This window comes from Rhinolophus sinicus, linkage group LG07 (assembly GCF_036562045.2).
Source record: "Rhinolophus sinicus isolate RSC01 linkage group LG07, ASM3656204v1, whole genome shotgun sequence".
NCBI lineage: Eukaryota > Metazoa > Chordata > Mammalia > Chiroptera > Rhinolophidae > Rhinolophus > Rhinolophus sinicus.
In genome coordinates, this window is record NC_133757.1 from 65,252,773 (window position 1) to 65,277,056 (window position 24,284).

Consider the following 24,284-nt stretch of genomic DNA (forward strand, 5'->3'; position numbering starts at 1 on the left):
ATTGCTGGCTCATAAGGTAGTTTCATTTTCAATTTTTTGAGATACTTCCATACTGATTTCCATACTGGGTTCAACAATCTGCAATACCACTAGCAGTGCACAAGGGTTCCCCTTTCTCCACATCCTCACCAACAGCATGGTACTGGCATACAAACAGACACATAGATCAATGAAACAGAATGGAGAGCCCAGAAATAAATCCATACCAATATGGTCATTTAATCTATGACAATGGAAGCAAGAATTTACACTGGGGTAAAGACAGTCTATTTAATAAATGGTGCTATGAAAACTAGATAGACACACGCAAAAATATGAAGTTGGCTACCACCTTATGTTATATATGAGAATAAATTCAAAATGGATTAAAGACTTAAAGGTAAGATCCAAAGCCATAAAACTCCTAGAAGAAAATATAGGAAGTAAATTTGCAGACATTACCCTTAGTAATATTTTTACTGATATATCTCCTAGGGCAAGGAAAGCAAAATAAATAAATAAATAAATAAATAAATAAATAAATAAATAAACAAACAAACATATGGGATTACATCAAACTAAAGAGTTTTTTTTCACAGCAAAGGAAACCATCAATAAAACAAAAAAGGACATCCTACTGAATGGGAGAAGATATTTGCTGATTATACATCTGATAAGGGGTAGATATCCAAAATTTATAAAGAACTCATACAACTCAACATAAATAAAAAAACAAAAAATCCAATTAAAAAGTGGACAGAGGACATGAAGAGACATTTCTCTAAAGAGAACATACAGGTGGCCAACAGACCTATGAAAAAATGCTCAATGTCACTAATCATTATCAAAATGCAAATAAAACCCACAATGTATGTTTCTCTTTTTAATCACAAGTTTTGTAGTCTGGAAGGAGCCTTAATCCCGCCCACACAGGATTCTCTCTGACAAATGATTGAACAATGTCTCCTTGAAAAATTAAAGTGCTAGAAGACTCCTTACTTCACACAGTACACTCATTTCATTATTGGGCAATTCTAATTGTCCTCTTTTTATAAAGGTCTTCTTTGTGTTGGGCAAAATCTGTCTCCTATAGAACCTCTCCTTTTATCCTGGCTCTTCCCTGTTACTCTCAAAGCTCTTTTGAAGTCAGAATGGCAGATGAGCTCCATCTCCATTTCTACTGACTTGGCAATGGCTCTCTGGTGTGTGGTGATGTACGCCAGGAGGCTACCTGTGGCTCCTCGGGAAACAGAAATGGGGTTCCTCAGCCACACCTGGACACAGACCTGGGGAGGACAGTACACAGACCAAAGATGATTATAGTCTAACCCTATTCTCATGTTTTCTGAGTCTTTTATTTTCAAAATTAAACATCTTGATTTCTTCATGAACCCTTTCTGTGCATTTCCATTTCGTTTTATTTTATTTTATTTATTTTGGTGTTTTCAACAATATGAATCTCAGTTTAGGTCTGACTAGTGCAGGTATCTCCCATTTAGTCAGGATAGTCCTCATCCATAACATTTGACGCCCATCTCTGTTTTGGGGAGTCCCTCCAGCTTGTTGAATTTCATCATCTTACATTCCGTTCCTTTATTTGGGCCTTGTACACCATTCTGTAGCCTGTTCTGTTGTTCACTGTATTCTCTCCCTCTCCCTACTTGAAAATGTCTGCAAATGTCATCAGCCTGGTGTCAACGTTCTTGTCCAAGACACCGAGAAGTTTCTGGGTTTATCTTCCGGGCTTTCGATCAGCACCCTCTCCCCACACCATGCCTTTTACATCACTCTTATGTTCTTAACTAGCTCTAACATAAGATTCCAGCCAGTCTTTGTAAATTATAACCCTTCCTGTGGTGTTTGCATTTTAATAAAGTGCTCTGGAGGCCCTAATGTTATTTCAGGCAGCGGCACAAGAATTGAAAAGCACTGGGACATGCGAGAAGAGTGGGTCAGGTGGATTGCTCAGGCGGTTAGGAGCATAGCCAAGAGAGCTTATGTGCAAAGTTCTAAGACCCACCAGGGTGCTGAAATGTGTCTGTGAGAAGTGGGCCAACATTCCAAGCTCACAAGATGACTCATGGTGGCCTGAATGGTCCCCACTGCCCCTCTAATTGTGCTCAGCTGGATGATCCCTGCTGCGTGATCCTCCCACGTCTTCACTGACAGTTCCCAATTCCTATGTGTATGTATGGGCAGGGTCAGCAGGGGCATCTTAGAGCACCCCTCAACTCCACCAGCCAGAGACTTGCCCTGGGTGGGCTTCTGACATTTAGCATGATACTTCTATTTTCACGAGCCCACCCACACTTTACATGATTGCAGGGTAATTGAGCATGACTCCACACCCAGCTGCCAGCCCTGAGCTGGGAGTAGCACATATCGCACCTCTCCCCAAAGCTTCCTTTTCGTGAGTTTAAGGAAACCTGACCTAATCATCTATACTACATTTTAATTGTAATTTCAGCTAATGAAGAAATAAAATCCTAAATTAAAAATCAGATAAGACTGTTTTTTAATTATTTCTAATGCATAAAACACAAGCCTTTGGATAGCCTCATCCCAGAGGTTCAAGACTGTAACTAATTTTATTGAAGATAAGAGTGTGGTATAAGCAGAAAACTATGCTCCAAAAATTAGGATGCCGGGAGTCTAATCTCAGCATTAAAATTTAGTAGTAACCTAGAGCCCAGACCTCAAGCCAGGAGCTATGGAGAAGAGGGGTCCAAGCCATGATGAATGGGTGGCTTACAGAGATTAGAGACTAAAGCAAACCAAGAGCGAGGAGAGGAGCGGAGATCAGGGACCCAAGACACTGGTAACATGCCAGGGAAACCACATCATTCTGGAAAGCTCATCTCCATGGGAAAGTGGGAACAAAACAATGATAGCTACACTCAGGCCAAGCAAAGATGTGTGAGCTGCTTCAGCGTGGGGTCTATAGCAACTGCATGACTGTGGTGAACATGATGTCCCCGTTGTCTACAACTTACAAACCCCCTCTTCATAAATGGGACATAACTTTGATGTCACAGACGTGGGCTTCCCACTCATTGTGTGACCCTGGGGAAGTCACTAAATTTATCCAAGCCACGGTCAACTCATTTGAAAAATGAGCAAGATGGGCCAGAAATTGTATTCCCTCTGCATCCCTAAAATGACTCTAATTTTATTGAAAGGACTATTCAAGTATATTAGCATGCCAGAAACATATATTCAAGTTAACCTATCTAAAATATAATACTAAGTCACCAGGGAGTTTACTCTGGATGCACAACCCAGTTGCTTTTTGGATCACTGAGTCTCAGCAGAGCATTAAAGTAATCCACATGGTGGAGTCTAGCTGAGAATCTATACCATGAAGCCATTCTGTTCAATTCACAATGAAATCATTCCTTATTTTGGGAATGCTTCCCAGGGCCAGGATGAAGAGAACACATACTGATATTGATGGTAAGTTAGGTGTGTTTAGAGGACGATTTTCCCCAGAAATCAGAATAACCCATCTTGGAACTCTCCTCTGGAAGAAATTTGGGACATTCAGACTAAAAGCCTATTTTGGCCAAAGTGTGCAGTCAGAGTTCTTATGCTGCCAAATGTGAAACTGTCCTGAGATCCAGGCAGGAGCAGAGACCCCCAGATCCATGACTTCTCCTTCATTCTCTCTCTCTTTTTTTTTTTTTGACTGTCCTAAATTGTTTATTAAGTAAGAATTTTACAAACGTTACTCATATTAGCGGTAACTGTGGAGTTGGAGAGTTATTGCGCCTTTTCCAAGCTGCACGGCGAGAACCATCAATAATATGGTGGAACTTGTGGCCCTTTCCAAGGCCACGGCTCTTGCGGCCTGCAGATGTCAGCCCGCGCATCTCCCTGTGCTTGTGGACTGGTTTGGTGATCCATTGGGTGTCAGGATTCCGTCTGATGGCTTTATGGAATGGATCAGTGAGGATAACCTCAAAGAATTTGTACATGGAATCTTCACCAACCCAGTAAGAAGTCAGGACTCTCAGAGCCACACAGTGGCGTCCAGCTAGGTCCTCGGCAACAGGCTGAAGGCTTCAAGCAAACTTTAGCTGGTTAACACCGTGATGGACAGGCTTGCCATAGGTGGCACCCTTAGGAACTGGGCGTTTGCGGCCACCACGGCACACACGAATCTGACATATGACATACCCTTGCTTGGCTTTGTATCCCAGCCTGCACGCTTTATCCGGCCGGGTGGGGCGGGGGCCCCTGTGGAGTGCAGAGAGCTGGTGGTACTGCCAGCAGTGCACCCTGAGAAGAAACCACATTACGTCGGACTGCTTCTTCCTCCATAGCTCCTGGATGTACTTGTAAGCACCCATCTTGGCTTACCTGACAAATATATGGTAATGGAAGGAGGACTGACTCTGGGTGGTGAACACACAATGTGATGTATTACAAAATTGTACACTTGAAACCTGTGTAACTTTATTAACCATTGTCACCCTAATAAATTTTAATTAAAACAAAACAAAAAAACAGTAGCCCTTACCTCATCCAAGTCAGAAACAGTATTTTCCCCAAAGCTTTTACATCTACTTGGAATTAATTACCCTGCTAATCTCTTCTTTATTATTTGGTATACTTTTTCCTGACAAAAATACGTCTTCAGTAAAGAAACAATGAAAAAATATATAAAAAGCATTACAAGAATCAGCTATAATTCTAATATTCAAAGAAACACTGAAGGATGCAATATTATAGATACTCTTCCAGGAGATTTGAAAATTATGTACTACTGCATTTTCTTAACTAGAATTTAGCATGCCATATCTCTCAACATATTCTATTTTTTTCTGCAATACTCAATAATGTTTTAAATTTTTCATATATTGATCCTATACTTGTCTCTCTGTATTCATCCCAAGTCCCTTCTCTCTTTTTCTTTATTCTTTTCCTTTTCTATTTTAAGGTGGATCTTCATTATAGGATTTTTCTCATTTATGATGCAAAGAAAACTCAGGAATTTTGTATATTTGTTTTAATTTAGCCACTAGATTGAATTTTATTATTAATTCAAATACATCAGTCAATTATTATATGTTTTCAGCATACGTGAATGATATGTTTTTCTTCTTCTTTGTAATGATGACAACCTTTAGCTTCTTTTCATATGTAGTGGCTAGAACTTTTTTTGTCATTATTTTGCCTTTAATTGAACTAACTCTCAGATTGTACCCTTGTGTTGTACAATTGTTTCAAATATTACTTTCAAGTTAGTATCTGCTACCACTTTAAAGAATATCCATTTAGGTGGACTTCCGGAAAAATGGCTGCGTGAGGTGAGCCTCTGTAAAGCTCCCCTGGAATTTACAAAGAATCGAACAACAAAAACTCCACAAAGGACTCCCTGCACAGCAGACAGGCAACATGAAGAGGCCCACTACCGACTGAAATCACCTACAGGTGGGAGATTCGCGCGAGTGGAGGGAGGAGGAGGAAAGGGAGAAGCGCGCGGAGACGGAGCCGCGCGGGCGCAGGACGCAGACCTAGCTCAGTGCTCTGAGCTTGCTGCTTCCCGGAACTACCGCAGCTGCGGGAGAGGGAAGAACTCGGACTGCTAGGGCTCCGCCAGGGCTCCACAGGGCTGAGGGGACAGCATATACCACGGCTGAACCCAACGCTCACGGCAGAGACCTCGGAGAAAAGACTGAGGGAAAAAGGCTGAAAACGGTGGTTTAAGCCCGCACTGCCGAGCAGAGAACAGAGCCTTAGGCACTGAGACTAGCCGCCCCTCCCTCCCCTCCCAGAGCTCGCCCCGCCCCCACCTGCCCCGTGCTAGAAGCGAAACAGTAGCAGTGTCAGATCAAAACAACAGAAAATTTGCTGTTTTGAGATCTGTGGACCGCAAACACAAATTCACAGCCCAACTAGTTCCAGCAAAGGGGAGAGACCTGTGGAAGCAGGACCGGCTGTGGTGGTGGTCGCCGCCATTGCTCTGGGCCACCTCTCACAACTCACCCCGCCCCTGACCCCACCTATCTGGGCGGATCCCTGCAGGAGTAAACAGAACTGCTGAAATATACGGGCTCTGAATCAGCAGCTGGAAGAGCTTTCGAACATCAAAAGCTCTCCGCATACCCACCGGGACACTGCGCCCTGTGACCTAGACGAACTATTAACAGAGGAGAAGCCCGTCTCCCAGGAATCCCCCCATTGTGTGAGAAGCAGGAATAGTGCAGAGAAAACAGCACTACCGTGTGGGAGAAGAAAAATAAATTGCAGTTGGAGAAATAATAAAACATTCTACCAACAAGTACTGGCAAACAAAAGAAAGACCGCTTTCTATCAACCTGTTGCAGAAGTCACTCCTGTAGATGTCTAGGAAGAGAAATAGTAAACCAGTAATCGCCATGAATAACCAAGGCAACAAGATAGCTCAGAAAGAAAGTGAAAAATCTCCAGAGAAGGCACTTAAAGATACAGAAATATGTGACTTAAATGACAGAGAATTCAAGATTGCAGTTCTGAAAAAACTCAACGAGATACAAGAAAACACAGATAGGCAGTTAAAGGAACTCAGAAACTCAATCAAAGAACAGCATGAGCATTTTACGAAAGAGATTGAAATCTTAAAAAAGAACCAAATAGAATTTCTGGAGATTAAGAACTCAATAGAAGAAATTAAGAATGAAATAACCAGCTTAGGTAGTAGAGTTGACCAGATGGAGCAAAGAATCAGTGACATCGAAGATAGAAACCTGGAAATGACACAGAGAGAAGAAGAAAGAGACTTGAGACTTAAAAGAAATGAAAGAACTCTACAAGAACTTTCTGACTCCATCAGAAAGAGCAATATAAGAATAATGGGCATACCAGAAGGAGAAGAAAGAGAGAAGGGAACAGAGAATATATTCAAACAAATTGTCGATGAGAACTTCCCAAATTTGTGGACAGAACTGGACCCTCGAATCCAAGAAGCAAATAGAACACCTAGTTACCTCAATCCCAACAGGCCTTCTCCAAGGCACATTGTATTGAAGCTGTCTAAAATCAACGACAAAGAAAGAATCCTCAAGGCAGCCAGGGAAAAGAAGACGGTAACTTACAAAGGAAAGCCCATTAGATTATCATCAGATTTTTCAGCAGAAACTCTACAAGCCAGGAGGGAGTGGAACCAAATATTCAAACTATTGAAAGAGAGAAACCATGAGCCAAGAATAATATATCCAGCAAAGATATCCTTTAGATATGAAGGAGGAATAAAGACCTTTGCAGACATACAGAAGCTGAGGGAATTTTCTAACACGACCTGCACTACAAGAAATACTAAAGGAGGCTATTCGACCACCATCAACAGGGACAATTTGTGGCAACCACAACTCAAAAAGGGGAGAGTAAAGGCCTGAACCGGAATATGGGAATGGAGAAAGTAAGCGTGCTGAAGAAAATGGAATACTCTAAATATCAAACTTTCTTTTACATAAACTTAAGGGTAACCACTCAAAATAAATCCAGAATTGAAATATATACTGAAATAAACAGAGGGAAACATCATAGAATACCACCACACAGAAATAATAGACAACAACAAAAGGCAAAGAAACAATGGAGACACAACCTTACCAGAAAACTAAAGATAGAATGACAGGAAATCCTCACATATCAATAATCACCCTAAATGTAAATGGACTGAACTCACCAATAAAAAGGCACAGAGTAGCAGATTGGATCAAAAAACTAAACCCAACCATATGCTGTCTCCAAGAGACACATCTCAGCTACAAGGACAAGCATAGACTCAAAGTGAAAGGGTGGAAATTGACACTCCAAGCAAATGGTACCCAGAGAAAATCAGGTGTAGCCATAATGATATCAGATGAAACAGACTTCAAGGTGAAAAAGATAACAAGAGACAAAGATGGACATTTCATAATGGTGAAGGGACTGTACAACAAGAAGACATAACAGTCATCAATATTTATGCCCCCAATCAGGGAGCACCAAATACACCAAGCAACTACTAACAGAACTAAAGGGAGAAATTGACCAAAACACAATTATACTAGGGGACTTAAATACATCATTGACAGCTATGGATAGATCATCCAAACAGAAAATAAATAACGAAATAGTAGCCCTAAATGACACATTAGATGAAATGGACATAATTGACATTTATAGAGCACTTCATCCTAAAACATCAGACTATACATTCTTTTCTAGTGTACATGGAACATTCTCAAGGATAGACCATATATTGGGACATAAAATCAGTCTCAACAAATTTAAGAAGATTGAAATCATACCATGCATATTCTCTGATCACAAGGCTTTGAAATTGGATATCAACTGTAAAAAGAAAGCGGGAAAAAACATAAATACATGGAGATTAAATAACATACTTTTAAAGAAGGACTGGGTCAAAGAAGAAATTAGAGGAGAGATCAAAAGATACATAGAAACAAATGACAATGAAAATACATCCTACCAAAATTTTTGGGATGCAGCGAAAGCAGTTTTAAGAGGGAAATTTATCTCACTACAGGCCTATCTCAAGAAACAAGAAAACTCCCAAATAAATAACCTCATGTTACACCTTAAAGAACTAGAAAAAGAAGAACAAGTAAAACCCAAGGTCAGCAGAAGAAAGGAAATAACAAAAATTAGAGCAGAACTAAATGAAATAGAGAACAAAAAGACAATAGAAAAAATTAATATGACAAAGAGCTGGTTCTTTGAAAAGATTAACAAAATTGACAAACACTTGGCTAAACTTACTAAGATAAAAAGAGAGAAGACACTGATTAACAAAATCAGAAACGTAAAAGGGAAGTTATCACGGACACCACAGAAATACAAAGGATCATCCAAGAATACTATGAAGGACTATATGCCACCAAATTCAACAACCTAGAAGAAATGGACAAGTTCTTAGAAACATATAGCCTTCCAAGGCTGAACCATGAAGAACTGGAAAATCTAAACAGACCGATCACCATTAACGAAATTGAATCAGTCATCTAAAACCTTACCAAAAGCAAAAGTCCGGGACCAGATGGCTTCACTAGTGAATTCTACCAAATTTCAAAGAGGATCTAATACCAATTCTGCACAAACTCTTCCAAAAAATTAGAAGAAGAGACAGTACTCCCTAACTCATTTTATGAGGCCAACATTACCCTGATAACAAAACCTGGTAAGGACAGCACAAAAAAGAAAACTACAGACCAATATCTCTAATGAATACCGATGCAAAAATCCTAAATAAAATTCTAGCAAATCGAATACAACAATGCATTAAAAAGATTATTCATCATGACCAAGTGGGGTTCATCCCCGGGGCACAAGGATGGTTCAACATACGCATCCATGAATGTGATACATCACATAAACAAAATAAAGGACAAAAATCATATGATTATATCAATTGATGCAGAAAAAGCATTTGACAAGATACAACATCCATTTATGATTAAAACACTTAATAAAATGGGTATAGAAGGAAAATACCTTAACATAATAAAGGCCATATATGACAAGCCCTCTGCTAATCTCATAATTAATGGAGAAAAACTGAAGCCCTTTGCTCTACGTTCAGGAACACGACAGGGATGTCCCCTATCACCTCTGCTTTTCAACATAGTGTTGGAAGTCCTTGCCAGAGCAATCAGGCAAGAGAAAGAAATAAAAGGCATCCAAATTGGGAATGAAGAAGTTAAATTATCACTCTTTGCAGATGACATGATGCTATATATAGAAAACCCTAAAGACTCCACCAAAAAGCTATTAGAAACAATCAACGAATACAGTAAAGTTGCCGGCTACAAAATCAACGCACAAAAGTCCATTGCCTTCCTATATACTAACAATGAAATCTCAGAAAAAACAATTCCTTTTGCAATTGCAGCAAAAAGAATAAAATACCTAGGAATAAACTTAACCAAGGATGTGAAAGACCTATATGCTGAAAACTATAAGACATTTTTGAAAGAAATTGAAGAAGACACAAAGAAATGGAAAGACATTCCGTGCTCATGGATTGGAAGAATCAACATAGTTAAAATGGCCATATTACCCAAAGCAATATACAGATTCAATGCAATCCCCATCAAAATCCCAATGGCATATTTTAAAGAAATAGAACAAAAATCATCAGATTTGTTTGGAACCACAAAAGACCCCGAATAGCCAAAGCAATCTTAAGGAAAAAGAACAATAATGGAGGTATCACACTTCCTGACTTTGGCTTGTACTACAGGGCTACAATAATCAAAACAGCATGGTATTGGCAGAAAAACAGACACATAGACCAATGGAATAGAATTGAGAACCCAGAAATAAAACCACATAAATATGGACAGATAATTTTTGACAAAGAAGCTAAAACATACAATGGAGCAAAGACAGCCTCTTCAATAAATGGTGCTGGGAGAATTGGATAGCCACGTGCAAAAGAATGAAACTGGACTGCTATTTGTCACCATGTACCAAAGTTAATTCAAAATGGATCAAAGACTTAAGCATAAGACCTGACACAATAAACTGCATAGAAGAAAACATAGGTACTAAACTTATGGACCTTGGGTTCAAAGAGCATTTTATGAACTTGACTCCAAAGGCAATGGAAGTAAAAGCTAAAATAAACGAATGGGACTATATGAAACTTAAAAGCTTCTGCACAGCAAAAGAAACCATTGACAAAATAAAGAGGCCACCAACTGAATGGGAGAAGATTTTTGCAAACAGTGCCTCCGATAAGGGCTAGTATCCAGAATATACAAGGAACTCATGCAACTCAACAACAAAAAACAAACAACCCAATTGAAAAATGGGCAGAGGACTTGAAGAGACATTTCTCCAAAGAGGACATACAAATGGCAAATAGACATATGAAAAATTGCTCAACATCACTAATCATCAGAGAAATGCAAATCAAAACCACAATGAGATATCACCTCACCCCAGTCAGAATGGCTATCATCAACAAGACAAATAGCAACAAATGTTGGAGAGGCTGTGGAGAAAAAGGAACCCTCATACACTGTTGGTGGGAATGCAGACTGGTACAGCCGTTATGGAAGGCAGTGTGGAGGTTTCTCAAAGAATTACGAATAGAATTGCCATATGACCCAGCAATCCCTCTTCTGGGTATCTACCCAAACAATCTGAAAACATTTAGAGATAAAGACACGTGTGCTCCAATGTTCATTGCAGCTTTGTTTATGGTGGCCAAGACATGGAAACAACCAAAATGTCCTTCGATAGATGAATGGATAAAGAAGTTGTGGTATATATACACAATGGAATACTATTCGGCAGTAAGAAAAGATGATATAGGAACATTTGTGACAACATGGATGGATCTTGAGAGAGTAATGCTGAGCAAAACAAGTCAGACAGAAAAAGCAGAGAACCATGTGATTTCACTGATATGTGGTATATAAACCAAAAACAACAAAAGAACAAGACAAACAAATGAGAAACAGAAACTCATAGACACAGACAATAGTTTAGTGGTTGCCAGAGGGTAAGGGGGGCGGGGGGTGGGGGGTGGGAGATGAGGGTAAGGGGGATCGAATATATGGTGATGGAAGGAGAACTGACTCTGGGTGATGAACACACAATGGGATTTATAGATGATGTAATACAGAATTGTACACCTGAAATCTATGTAATTTTACTAACAATTGTCACCCCAATAAATTTAATAAAAAAAAAAAAAAAAAAAAGAATATCCATTTAGTCATAGTTTCTCTAAATTTTAAAAAATAGTTTTAAATCAATAATGGACATTAAATCTTAAATACTTTCTTCACATCTACTGAAATAATTATATGATTTTCCCTTTCTCTTGAATTTCCTGTTGTGATGCATTGTATTAATTTTCCTCCATACTGTCTTTCTTAAAATGCTGGGATAAATGTTTTCATTAGTTAGGAGGCCTAGAGTCCTTTCTGGATCCCCTGACTTCTGCCAGTGGGTAGAGAAAAAAGAGAACATGGAGAACAATACACCAACTCCAATAGCTGGTGACACTCCTTACCACACTCACATTCCATTGGTGAGAACTAGTCACATGGTTCCATCTAAGATACAAGGGAGGCTGGGAAATGCAGTGCAGCTGCGGGCACAGGTGGGAAAAAAAATGAGGTTTGGTAAACAAACGACATGATCTCTTGTACAACTTTCATAGTATGCATTATTCTTTGAATTATTTATTAGATTCTATTTCTAGTATTCCAGTTATAGCATTGCATATTGATTCAAAACCAAAATTGGCTAGTCATTTTTTTCTGTCTGTGATATCTTTGTAAGATTTTTTTATTATCCATGATTTGCAAGGCTTTCCCCATGCTCCCCAACTTATTGTTCTATATTCTGAAACACTGTATGACCTAGGTTATTTGTTTCAGAGCTCTTCAATTATTTTCTATGTTAGAACTTCATATCCAGATTGATTATTATTTAAATGTTATTATTTTACATAATTAATGATTATTTAATAAACTTTCAAAAATAATTATTTACACTGAGCACTAGTTAAACAAGTGAGTTCCAACCTTTCCACTAGTGTTTATTTTGAATTCCACCAGTGTCTATGCAAATGCTTGTACATGGATTCCTCTCCCAGTTGGCTGGCATGTCCTGCTTTAGTTTCATAATTTTGGGGGATTTCCATAAATAAAAGTGTAAGTTTCTTGCAGAAGTAGATAATTTGTCTAGGCATGATTATTCTAATTCTTTTAACATGATTTTTCCCTTTAAAACTAGACTCTTCAAATGTCTTTTGTCAGAATTACAAAAGTTTGAAGCCAAACTTTTCATTCCATTAGAATTTTCTTCTTCTTTTTCTTCCTCTCCCCTTCTTTTCTCCTCCTCCTCCCACTTCTTTCTCTCCCTTTTACTTCCTTCTCCTTCTCCTTCTCCTCTTCCTTCTTCTTCTTCTTTTTCCTTTCTTGGATGCTTCTGGAATTCTTTATTCCTGAAAAAAAATTCTCAGTAAATACTCAGGCACAGGATTATTTTAATTAATTTTGCTAGTACTTAGTGAACTTTCTCTGACTAAGGTTTCTTTAGTTCAGTTTAGTTTATTCAGTTCGATGAAGTTGTCTTTGTTTCTTATAGGCATCCCATTAATTGCATTGATTCTGTTTTCTTTTCATGGGTTTCCTGTTAAATATATATTCTGAGTCTTTCTTCCATCTCTGTGTTAATTAAATATAACAGAAAGTCCAACTTAAAAATTAGATTTAATAGTAAATGAAATATATTGGTTCTATCTCTGAAAATCTGGAGGGAGTTCATGCTTTATTCAAGGAATGAGAAGAGTCCCTGTTTCTGTCAATTCCTTTGGCTCTATTCTCCTTCTTGTGTTGCCTTCATCTCCATGCTAACTTCTCAGATGTCATCAAGATGGCTTCCAGCACCTTTCAGGGTTATAATCTACCTCATTCACATCCTGGCACACCTCTCTCATAATCACTGAAAAGAAATCTTAATCTCCCTAACCAGGTCATCATGAATCACATGCTCATCCCAGAAATAATCACCGTGGAAGGAAAGATGTGGTTAGTTGTGTATCCACACTATCCACACCAGTGGGCTGCCCCACAAGAAGCAACTGCATCATCCCTCTTAAAACTCTCACATCTTTAGTCCAATTTTCATGTATTTATTCCTCTCTGGTTTTTGGATAAATTTCTCAACTTAATTCTCTTAGACTCCTTAAATTCTCTGTAATTGTGGAGATAAGTGGTGTGGATTACACTTCTCATTTCCATTTGAGTTTAAAAAAGTATATATCATATTATTACTCATTCAGGAATATGACTCAGAATTTTATTTATTTTTCCCTAATTGGAGAGGCAGTTTTTCTGACTCTTCATGGAGGGTTGCATTTTTTTGATCTCAGGCATCTTTCACAGGCTCAGTGATTTTTCTTTTAAAATTTACCCATACAACCCTACACACATTAAAAAAAAAAAAAAAAAAGCTTTATATTGTTTTTAATAACTGATCTAACATAATATTTCTCATAATTCCCTGACCTGAGAAGCATTGAGGATGTTGGGGAAGGTTGATTAATATCTGCCACTTAGCAGCATCTAAATCTCTTTTCTCAAAATATATTTAGTGCAAGTATTGGGTTTTTCTTATTTCCTCTCATCCCCACTACTCCCACAATATGGTGTTTGGGTCTTCGTGGGAGTGTGGCTATGTGTCCTTGTGGCCCTGGAGAGGAATAGGGCTTCATGTCTGTATATGGAGTTGGAATAATGCCTCTACATTGGCCTCTATCTTGCCAAATCCCTGGTTTTGCAATGGGTTCCACCTGGTCTTCAAGCCTGTAATGACACTCAATGTCACTGATCATATTTATGATCTCTTTTGAATGCTATACCAACCCTTGGCATACTCCTCTTTTTAATCCCAGGTCTCTGCTGGTCTTCGAGTTCCATTCAACATAGCCCCTCCCCAGGAATTGCAAACTCTTCTGGACCCCTGCCTGCTGTATGGGAGCTCTGGGAAGCCAGCAACATCACCACTGGCTACTTATCCAGACATTTCCCTCTGCTAGTGTTACACCATATCTTCAACACCATTTTGACCATGTGTCCAGTCAAAGGAAGAGTTTTTCCATCATGCTACGCCCAGAAAGGTGGCTCGATACGCTATTATTCTCAGGCTTTCTCAAACTTCTCTAAATGTTTATAGCTCCCTTCCACTGATTTGGGCAATCCTACACCATGGTGCATCTCTGAAACTTATCTGCCTCCTATACTCTCCAGGGAAAGAAGGATGGGATATCCACCTCTCTTACTCTATAGCACTATGCGTCATGTATCGAGATCTCTACTTTCTGTGCTTATAATTGCGGATTATTGTATCAAGTCTGACGCTTGGTAAAGAGTCACAAATAACCATGAAATATATTTATATCTCCCGAACTGCTCATTGAAAAGGAAGAGGCTTGATTTCTGGATTTCTGCTTAAGTACGCCATTTGTTTTGGAAGGTATCCTCACAGAGTAGATTTTCTTCCCCTGTTCCTTCTAGCCAATCCTTGCTGCTCTGATATGGGAGTATTAGGAGTTCTCCCTGGTGTCTCCTTTTAGATGAAAGAAATTGGAGTCAGACTTCTGCCTTTCTCAATCTAGACACATCTGCTCTATTTCTAGGAAAAAATTTCTATGCATAGATGGTACTCCATTTCATTGCCAATGGTAGTGTCTTCTGTTTTTATATTCTGCTAATCTTTCTATAGAAATCTGGAAATGGTGGATTTAGATATCAGGGTTCACTTTACCATATTACTTACAAATCTGAAAGTATTAATAAATTTTAAAGCCATGGAAAAGCGTAATAAATCACTGTTTGATTTTTCAAATGATTTTACCCTTTGTCTACAATGATGACATTTTCCCACACTGTCAGCAAAGTTGTTTTTCCAATAGTGTGTTTGTTGAATACTTCCTTGCCTGGTTTCTCTTATGACCAACAGTATCATGTACCCGTATTTAGCTAGTGGGAGATAGCACAGCAAGGACTATGGGGCAGGATGTGTTTTAGTACCTGATGCCTAGGATTCACACCTTTGCAGCACTGGGCCACTCAGACTGTGCCTGAGACCATCATATGTGGAATGAGCTGGCATAACAGGCAGGAATATAATATGTACAGTAGGTAGCTTTGATCCAAATATTTGCCCTCATTCTTGCTAGCTGTCTGACTCCTGGTAAGTTGTTTAATTTCTCCAAACTTCATTTCCTCTCTCTATAAAGCACAAATAATAAGAACATCTTCCTCCTACTAGTGGTAAAACAGAGGGTATAGTGGTAGTAATAGCACTAATACTAGTAGTGAAACTCCATGGAAACTCCTCTTGTCTTGCCAAAATCAAATTTACTGCCATGTAAGCTGAACATAATTGCATTCCACTGCACACATTTTAGGGATGTGACGACTTCCTTAACAACAGCCTTCTTGAGAATTAGGAACATGGAACTTCCCAAAGAAACCTCTCCCTACTGCCCGCTCGGTGGGAAGTCGTTAGCTAGAGATTGGAGTGGTTCTTAGGGGGACAGCTGACCCTCAACATACACTGGAGCAACGCGGCCCTTTTATGGCTGACAATTGGCTTTTGCCCAAGTGACCCATGAAGTGTATGGGCCAAGCATTGGTTTTATGCTGCTTTTAAAAGAGGGCTCCACATGTTGCCGAATAACTTAAAGTCTAAGCTGTTACATGTGGAGGAGACCACCCATGCATGCATAGGTTTTCTCTTTTAGAAGCAGGAGCACATTCCAAAGCTGTACTTGGTATGTCTTGCCAGCCTAGCGTCTCCAGGCTGTTAATATAAACTATTTCTTGAACTCCACACTCATTTGCTTAAACTGGGATTTTAAAATTTTTCCTATAAATAGAAGACCTTAAATAGAAAGTCAGATATTGATTTGGTGTTTTTTTCAGCCAGCCTAAGACAGCAGACAAGGTGTGAGCAAGGTGGTTATTGCTGATCATGTCAGCAGTGCACCCAGTCACAGAACATGATTGTGCAGTCAGTTCTAGTGGGGTGAGGACATTGTCAGGATCGGTTACTATGGCAACCCTGAGACTATGATGATTAAAGGAAGTTGGCCTATGCTCCGTGGGCTTATGGCCCTATACAGTGGTGTGAACAGAGTGCTATAGAGCAGAGAGGAGAAGGCAACTGATCCTGTATAACAACCTTGGGGTGGATTTCCTAGAGATGGTGAGGTTATGTCTGGGCCTTGACAGAGAAATTGAATATCACCAGGATAAGAATAATGAAAACTTATGAAAAGATAGCATCATTTAAAGAAAACAAGTGTGTGTATAATAACAAATTTAAAATGATGTTGGCCAAATATTACAACTATCTACTGTAATTGCTCTACCCATGTAATTATTAATAATAGAGTTATTAAAGGAGTATTTTAATTCTCCCATATGTATGCAAAAGGGCACATAATATAGCTTCCTAGGAATGAAAATGAAAATCTCTCCAAAGTACCTTCTGGAGGATTAGAGCAAAAAGAAGTAGGTGTTCCTTAGAGCCTTCCAAGGGGCACATGTGAGGCAATTCCCAGCCAGGGAGGAAAGTCACAGCTTTGAGCTATCTCGCAGCCCGGATGAGGAATAAGTGAGCCGGTCTTGTCTGACTGCTTCCCGAAACACTCACATTATGTCCTAGGGACCACAAGCAAGATGGAGATCGCTGGCCTGAGCAGAGTTTATTTAGAGCCTGAATCAGACAACGGGGATTAAGTCCTTTCACCCAGACTGACTCTTGCCAAGATGGTGGACCTCTCTGCTCAGCCTTCCCTTAACTTTTATTTTAACAACCAGAAACGTTGCTGCTTTTAATTAAGTGCCCAGCCCTTTGAGCTGGATATTCCATCTAGGTTTTTGAATACCAATTTTTACATTCAGTTTCAATTCTCTAAATCCTTGTCTGTGTGGCTCTTGGGATGTAAGGACTGAGGATATTTCTGAAAACAACTTTAACAATGTTTTGAGAGGTAGCACTTTTTTAGCATTGTCCTGCTATGCTTCATTTTAAAAGTGCCCATTGTGCTAACAGAAGCTGATGCGGTCTCTCCTTCTTCATGGCCTGCATCGGCAAGGAAGGGCAATAACTTGAGTTGCTTGACATAATTCAGTAACTAGCTGTTTCTGAGGCATCTCCTACTGTGGTATTTCCTGTTCTTCCCTTCCCTTGGTGGACATGACCTCTCCCTCCTCAGGGTGATCTTAACATCCCCAGAACCCAGTGGTGATGCCAGGCAGACAGGAAGCCACTGTAAATATCAGGAAATGGGTCAGGCACAGAGCAGGCCTGCCAGGAAACAGGAAGTACAGGATCCTAAACCATCCTCTAGCTTCCTCCTGATTTTAAGGAAACAGTTCTGACCATGTATCTCTTAACCACAGAGAAGTCCCATAAGTAGTGGATTGCTTTGTGTGAACAACCACATCCCTGGGAGGGGATTGAGGAGACAGTTATCAAGCCACATCTATGTAGCAGGTCTTGCACCTGGAACTACAGATCAGATGAGTTGCTTTTTTAATCTGTACTGTATCATGAAGTAGTGTTATTAGGGCCATTTCCTGAGTGAAGAGATTGGTCTAAGAAGATGAAGTGATTTAACCAGCTAGTATCTGGCAGAACCTGGGTGGGAATTGGGCTGGCTTGGCTATAATGTGCTGCTCTCTGGGGGGTCATCGGGCTCCTGTGCAGAAACAGCTTTGCAAATGTAGAGGCTCTGAAGCATTCCCAGTAGTCCCTGCACATGTCTTCCTGCACAGGCACCTCAACTTCACAGTCCAAAGCTGAACTCATATTCTCCTCAGCTTGCATCCCCACCTGTAATGTACATCTTTTATCCAATGCCCAAGGAGCAGCTAAGCTGTAGCTTCTAGAGCCAGACCATGTGGGTTTGAATCCTGGGCCCACCACTTAGTATGTGAGCTTGAGCAAGACACTTAATCTCTCTGTGCTTCAGTTTACTCATTTGTATAATGAAATATGCACAGTACCCTCTTACAGAGTTAGGGAGGCTCAAATGATTTCACAGGAATAAAGTGCTTAGAGCTGTGCTTGGCACATAGTAAATGTTATGAGCGTTAGCCATCATCATGATGTCATCACTGTCGTAAACACCCTCATCCGAATGAAACCTTGTAAGATATTGCTGAGTCCACCCTTGTGGGGACAGAGCCCCAGAAAGTAGTTTACAGGCTCTCGGCCTCACGTGGAGGAGTGCTGGCTCGGGTAGTAGATGGCCGTCAGCTGTGGCTGATTGGCCGTCAGCTGTAGCCAGTTAGCCAATTAGCCGCTAATATAACTGCTGCGGCTACGGAGGAGAGTGGAGGAGAGTGAAAGAGATAAGAATGGGGGCTAGCAAGAAGATGGCGGCTGGGCTGGCAAGCGTGGATGGCGGTTTGCGGACAGTGTGGATCCAGCCTCCAGTGAGAGTATAGTGCCGCCAGAGAGAATATAGTGGTATGACTCCCCTACCTATGGCTCCGTGGGTGTTCCTTTTTGGCCTCGCCATATCCTGCGTTCTTGTATGGGGAGAGGGAGCAGAGACCCCGCCTGACTTCCCGCATGACAAATGGCGCAGCGAGCAGGGTCTCCTGCACGACAACCCTATTCCTCCTTCCTTCTGGGGTCGGGCATTGTGACTCCTAACTATTTCTCAAATCCATTTATTTCTCTCTAGCCCATTCACTGTCTCCAACCCACACAATTACACTTGTTTCCTACTGTGTTTCCCCCAAAATAAGACCTAAATGGAAAATAAGCCCTAGAATGATTTTTCAGGATGATGTCCCCTGAACATAAGCTCTAATGCATCTTTTGGAGCAAACCTTAATATAAGACCCGGTCTTATTTTCAGGGAAACACGATACCTAGTTTTCTGTGACTAATACCTTACCTTCCCATTCACCACCTGCACTGCTGTTGGAGAGATGTTTCTACAGTCGAGTCTGAACATGTAATCTGCTTAAAAACCAGGTTTGTCTGTTGCCAAGAGGACCAGTTCTTAATGCCTTAGTCTCATTTTCATTACTTCCTAATTTGACTTTTTCAGTGGTGTGTTTTGTCTCTCTTCTCACCCATCCTGTCATCCGTTGGCCTCCACCTCTTCAAACTTCCCTGAAGACACTTGCAATTTCACATTCCCATGACTTGTCTGGTCTGGTGCCTCTCCCAGAGGCCTCTCTCTTTCTTTTCCTGGCAAACTGCTACTCCCTAGCCTTACTCCTTTAAGAGTCGTTGTGAATTCTTTTTGGAAGCCTTGTGACTCCTGCTCTGGCTCCTGTCCCCCACCCAGATGAGCTTCCAGGATAGCACTCTCAACCTTCCTCTCAAACCTTCCTCCTTAGTTCTCTACATTCTATGAATTTCTTAAGTACTTCTACATTCCCAGCACCTGGTAGAGGGGCTCACCTTGGTAAATATTTGTTGATTGAAATCTTATATAACATTTGGGGTTGGAATGGAGAACAAGCTCCCTAACCTTTTCATTTTCAGAAAAAAGACACAAGAAAAAAAATACATCGTAGTCAGTATATTTATGGTGTTGCATTCAAAATATGTTTCAAATATTACATCTTAAAAGTTTTGCTTAGATGGGTTCTAACTACACTTTCCTTTCTGCTCTGCTCAACTTAAAGGTTAAGCCCAGGTGTGCATACCTATAGGAAATTTGATTCTGTGAGCTTACATGCTCTTTTTAATAAAAATAATTCCACTATCTTTTGTGGGAACCATAAAAAATCCAGGATTTAATCTAGGATGCCTGAATGAAACCTTCAAATGAACAGAAAGCCTCCATTTTTAAAATGCAAGCAAATACAAATAAATGGGCCTAAACCCTAAGGAATTTAAAAGGACTGAAAACACCTGCCAAAGAGACACTGTGATTTCCATACCTGGGAGAAAGTCCTCCGTCACCTGCTGCTGCTCCCACAGACTTCTGGCACATGAGTGAATTAGTTTGGATTTGCCTTCTGGTCTATTTAAAAACAAGTCATCTTACTTTTTTAAATAAGTGGGTCAGGGTAAAAGCTATCTCAGCTTCACATTTGCAAATGCTATTGTCTGGGTTAAAAATCTTAGAATTTTAGGTTGCAAGGGTTTTCTTTTGTAGATGATAAACCTGGAGTAGTCCACCAACCTGCCTGTGGACTCCCTTCACACAGTCCCTCTGCTCGCCGCGCCATTTGTCATGCGGGGCAGCCTGCAGGGTCTCTGGTCCCGCTCCCCACATAAGAACGCAGGATATGGTGAGGCCAAAAAGGAACACCCACGGAGCCATAGGTAAGGGAGTCATACCACTACGGTCTCACTGGAGGCTGGGTTCACCGGACGTGCGACCTGCCGTCCGCCTTTCCGCCAACCGACCGACCGACGACTCTCCTCCACTCTCTCGACTCTGTTCCTCTCTCTCGGCTCTCCTCTTCTGCTCTCTTCGGCTCTGCTCGGCTCTGCTCGGCTCCTCGGCAATCCTCGGCAATCCTCGGCAATCCTTCGTAGCCACAGCAGTTATACCAGCGGCCAATCGGCTAACCGGCCACAGCCGACAGCCAATCAGCCACAGCCAACGGCTATCCACCACCCGAGCCAGCACCCTTCCACGTGAGGCCGAGAGCCTGTAAACTACTTTCTGGGGCTCTGTCCCCACACCCTCCTTCTAACCCACCCCCAAACCCCAAGTGCCTGAGCAGGAACTAAACTTGGGCTCTTGCTTTCAGCCAGGGCTCTCTCTAGAGCATAGGAGAACAATTTCTTCTGTTTTCTCTGGAGCCAAGACCCTCCTTACTTACTGTGTTGGCTGTTGTTTCTGCACAGTCACATTTTGTGTCACTCAATTCGAAGCAGTGTTGAGATGCTCTTTAAGAGGAAGAGCTGTGGAAAAGAGCCTGGCAGCCTCAGAGAAGCCTCGAGCGAAGAGCTGAGCTGCATCCTGAGCTAGGGTTGGGCCCAGAGTTGCAGGCTCTGCATCCACAATTGCAGCAGGGCATCAGAAAGAACCTAGGACAGATGCAGCAGAACAGGCCTGTTGGCTCATCTTTCCAAAACTCCATCTACATACAAAGGAAAAGAAACAGCTGCTCCTGAACCGTTTCCCAGGCTGAAGGGTTGCATAAGAATGATGCAATGCAACAAGTATTCATCAGTGACCACTGTGTTCTGGGTCCTGCACTATATGCTGGGGAAAAAGATGTGGTATGATTCCTGCCCTTGGCAAGTTCTTGGTCCAGTGGGGAAGACAGATGAGTAAACGGTGAACCACGACATAGAATGTGGGGCCTTATCCTTGCATAAAGAACAAAATGTGATTGGAATGAAAGTGAAGGAAGGACAATTCACGGCGATGAGTTCTGAGAAGTGGTTGGAAGCATGGGTCGGATTAGGGTTATAGATAGAAAGTAGGTCTCTGAGGGGTGGGGGGGAGAGAGAGAGAGAGAGAGAGAGAGAGAGAGAGAGAGAGAGAGAGAAGGAACAAAGGTAAGGAGCATGGCTGAGCATGGAGAAAGGAAATGGGGTGGGCACCAGTAGTCTAGGGTATGATGCCCATGGGGGTGGCATGGGGGGAGGTGATGATTAAAAAAAGGGACCTGGGAGAGAAGAGCCTTGAATACTCTGGAATTAGGAGCATTTCTTCTGGTGTAAGCCCACTGTGCCAAAAAGAAAGTACTTTCCAAGTTGCCTGTGACCTCAGCTCTAAACCCTCAGGACACTGGCATGCAATGTTTGATTCCTGGAATCAATTAACAGACAGCAGGAGCTGCTTTGCTTTTGTTGCAGCCTAATGATACCTGGTAACAATGCTGTTTGTTTTAACATGTACCGTGGGGTTTTAACTGGCAGATCGATGGTGAAAATCCTGAAAACTAAGAGACAAGCCAGCCCGGATGTGCTTTTCTTGGCCCCAGGGGGAGGGTCTTTTGACCCTTCCCTTGTTTGACTATTTCAGGCTGGCTCCAGGCTGTCCCTCAGTTTAGGAAGTCTTACCCAGGGGTCTTCCTTCATATCTCACTGCCCCAAAGGGCAAATATTTGGCAGATTTCTGTCCACGCCTGATTCATCTTGTACTTCTACAAAAGAAAGAGGTGTCACAAGGGGCTTTGGGAATGTTGACACAGAGGAGACCCACAGATGCAGAACAAGGAGCTTTGATAGCAGCCCTGCATTGAGACAACACTGTTCACCTTCTCTGCAAGCTACTGTGTGCATGGCACTACCTGCTAGCCAGTGACGGGAGCTCTTTTCATGGGCTGCTTGAACTGAGAATAGCCACAGAGCCCCTTAGTCTGAACCTTTCATGTGATGAATAGGAAAACTGAGGCCTGTAGAGGTGCAAAGTCAAATGGGTATAGTTAATCTAGACTTTTGGAAAACACACACACACACACACACACACACACGGTGAAGTCAGAGGGGACTAGGTGAGGAAACAGGCTTATTGAAGAATCCCATCTCTCAGCACAGACTTCTACCAACAAGGTCAGGAAAGACTCATGGCTAGATGAAGAGAGTGAGAAATTGAGATGCTGCATAGGACTGAGCACTGGGACATGTAGGCATGAGACATGTAAGAAAGTCACCGAGAATTTGCAAGCGCCCATTAGGCAGAGTGCTGCCTACTAGTCACTGCCTCACGCTGGTTAATTCCAACACACCTGATTGAGTGCAATTCGAGTGACATGTTTTAGGAAGCCTTTGGAATGATCCTGCCTAGATCAAGTCGCTTGATTACGGGTCTTATAAAATCAAGTCCCTCTCCTTCAGAACAGTTATCATAACTGCAATTTCCACCAGATTATTTGATTGAAATTTATCTCTCCATTAAACTATAAGCCCCATGAGGGCTTCAACCACATCCGCTTTGGTTCACAATTGGGCCTCTATTGACAAATATAGTTCCTGGCACCTGGTATATTGAGTTAATGAGTAAAATAATGATTGAATACAATTTCTTGAAAATCAGTGGTTGGTAAGAGACAATTTAAAACTGAAAGTTTGAAATTACTAAGGGAAATAAGAGAATAAATATATTAAAAGCAAATTAAAAAAAAGCATGATGCCGATATGAGGCACTGGCTGGCATGGAGGCCGTATCTTTGTGGTGGTTTTGGCACACAGTTGTGAAATTGCCTTAGTCACTTAACAAATATTTGTTGAGCATCCATGATGTGTTGAGCTTCATGTTGGTTATTAGAGACATAAGGAAAGCTATAGCTTTCATGTTCTTTCCAGTCTAATCATAATCTGTAGTCCCTGTGTGAGACAAATAGTGGGATTGATTCAGGATAGGAAATATATTGGGTGAGTTCATTAAAAGGACAGTAGTATGAGAAATTTTGGGGTGCTGGTGATTAAAATTCAGGTAATCAATCTTGAATGTTCAGGCTGGAAAAAATGAAACTAAAGCCAGTTTAAAGAGAGTGGGGGAAGGAAGAGTGAAAGAAAGGAAGGACTAAAGGAAGAAAGGAAGGAGGGAGGGAGGAGCAGAGAAGGAGGGAGGGGGAGGAAGGGGGAAGAGACAGAGAGAGATTGAAAAGCTGACTGGGAGAACATGGAGAGAACTGCAGCCTTGTGTTCTCTGTGAGTTTGAAACTAGTTGTGGTGGAAATGTGGGCACCAGAGAATGAGAAAAATGCAAATGTGACAGCTAATTTAAGATTTCAGCCAAGAGGCATTTCTATATGTTTATCGGGTTTTGCCTTTGGTGTAGAACCTGGAGTTGGATAGAGCTGAGGATGAAGAGACCTGGAGAGGTTAAGACATTGTGAATCCCA

At 41.2% G+C, this 24,284-nt stretch overlaps 1 pseudogene; it reads right to left on the reverse strand.

Annotated features, from left to right (window-relative positions):
* Positions 1 to 3,712: 3,712 nt before the first annotated feature.
* On the reverse strand, positions 3,713 to 4,328 carry LOC109437372 (large ribosomal subunit protein eL15; annotated as a pseudogene).
* Positions 4,329 to 24,284: the final 19,956 nt, after the last annotated feature.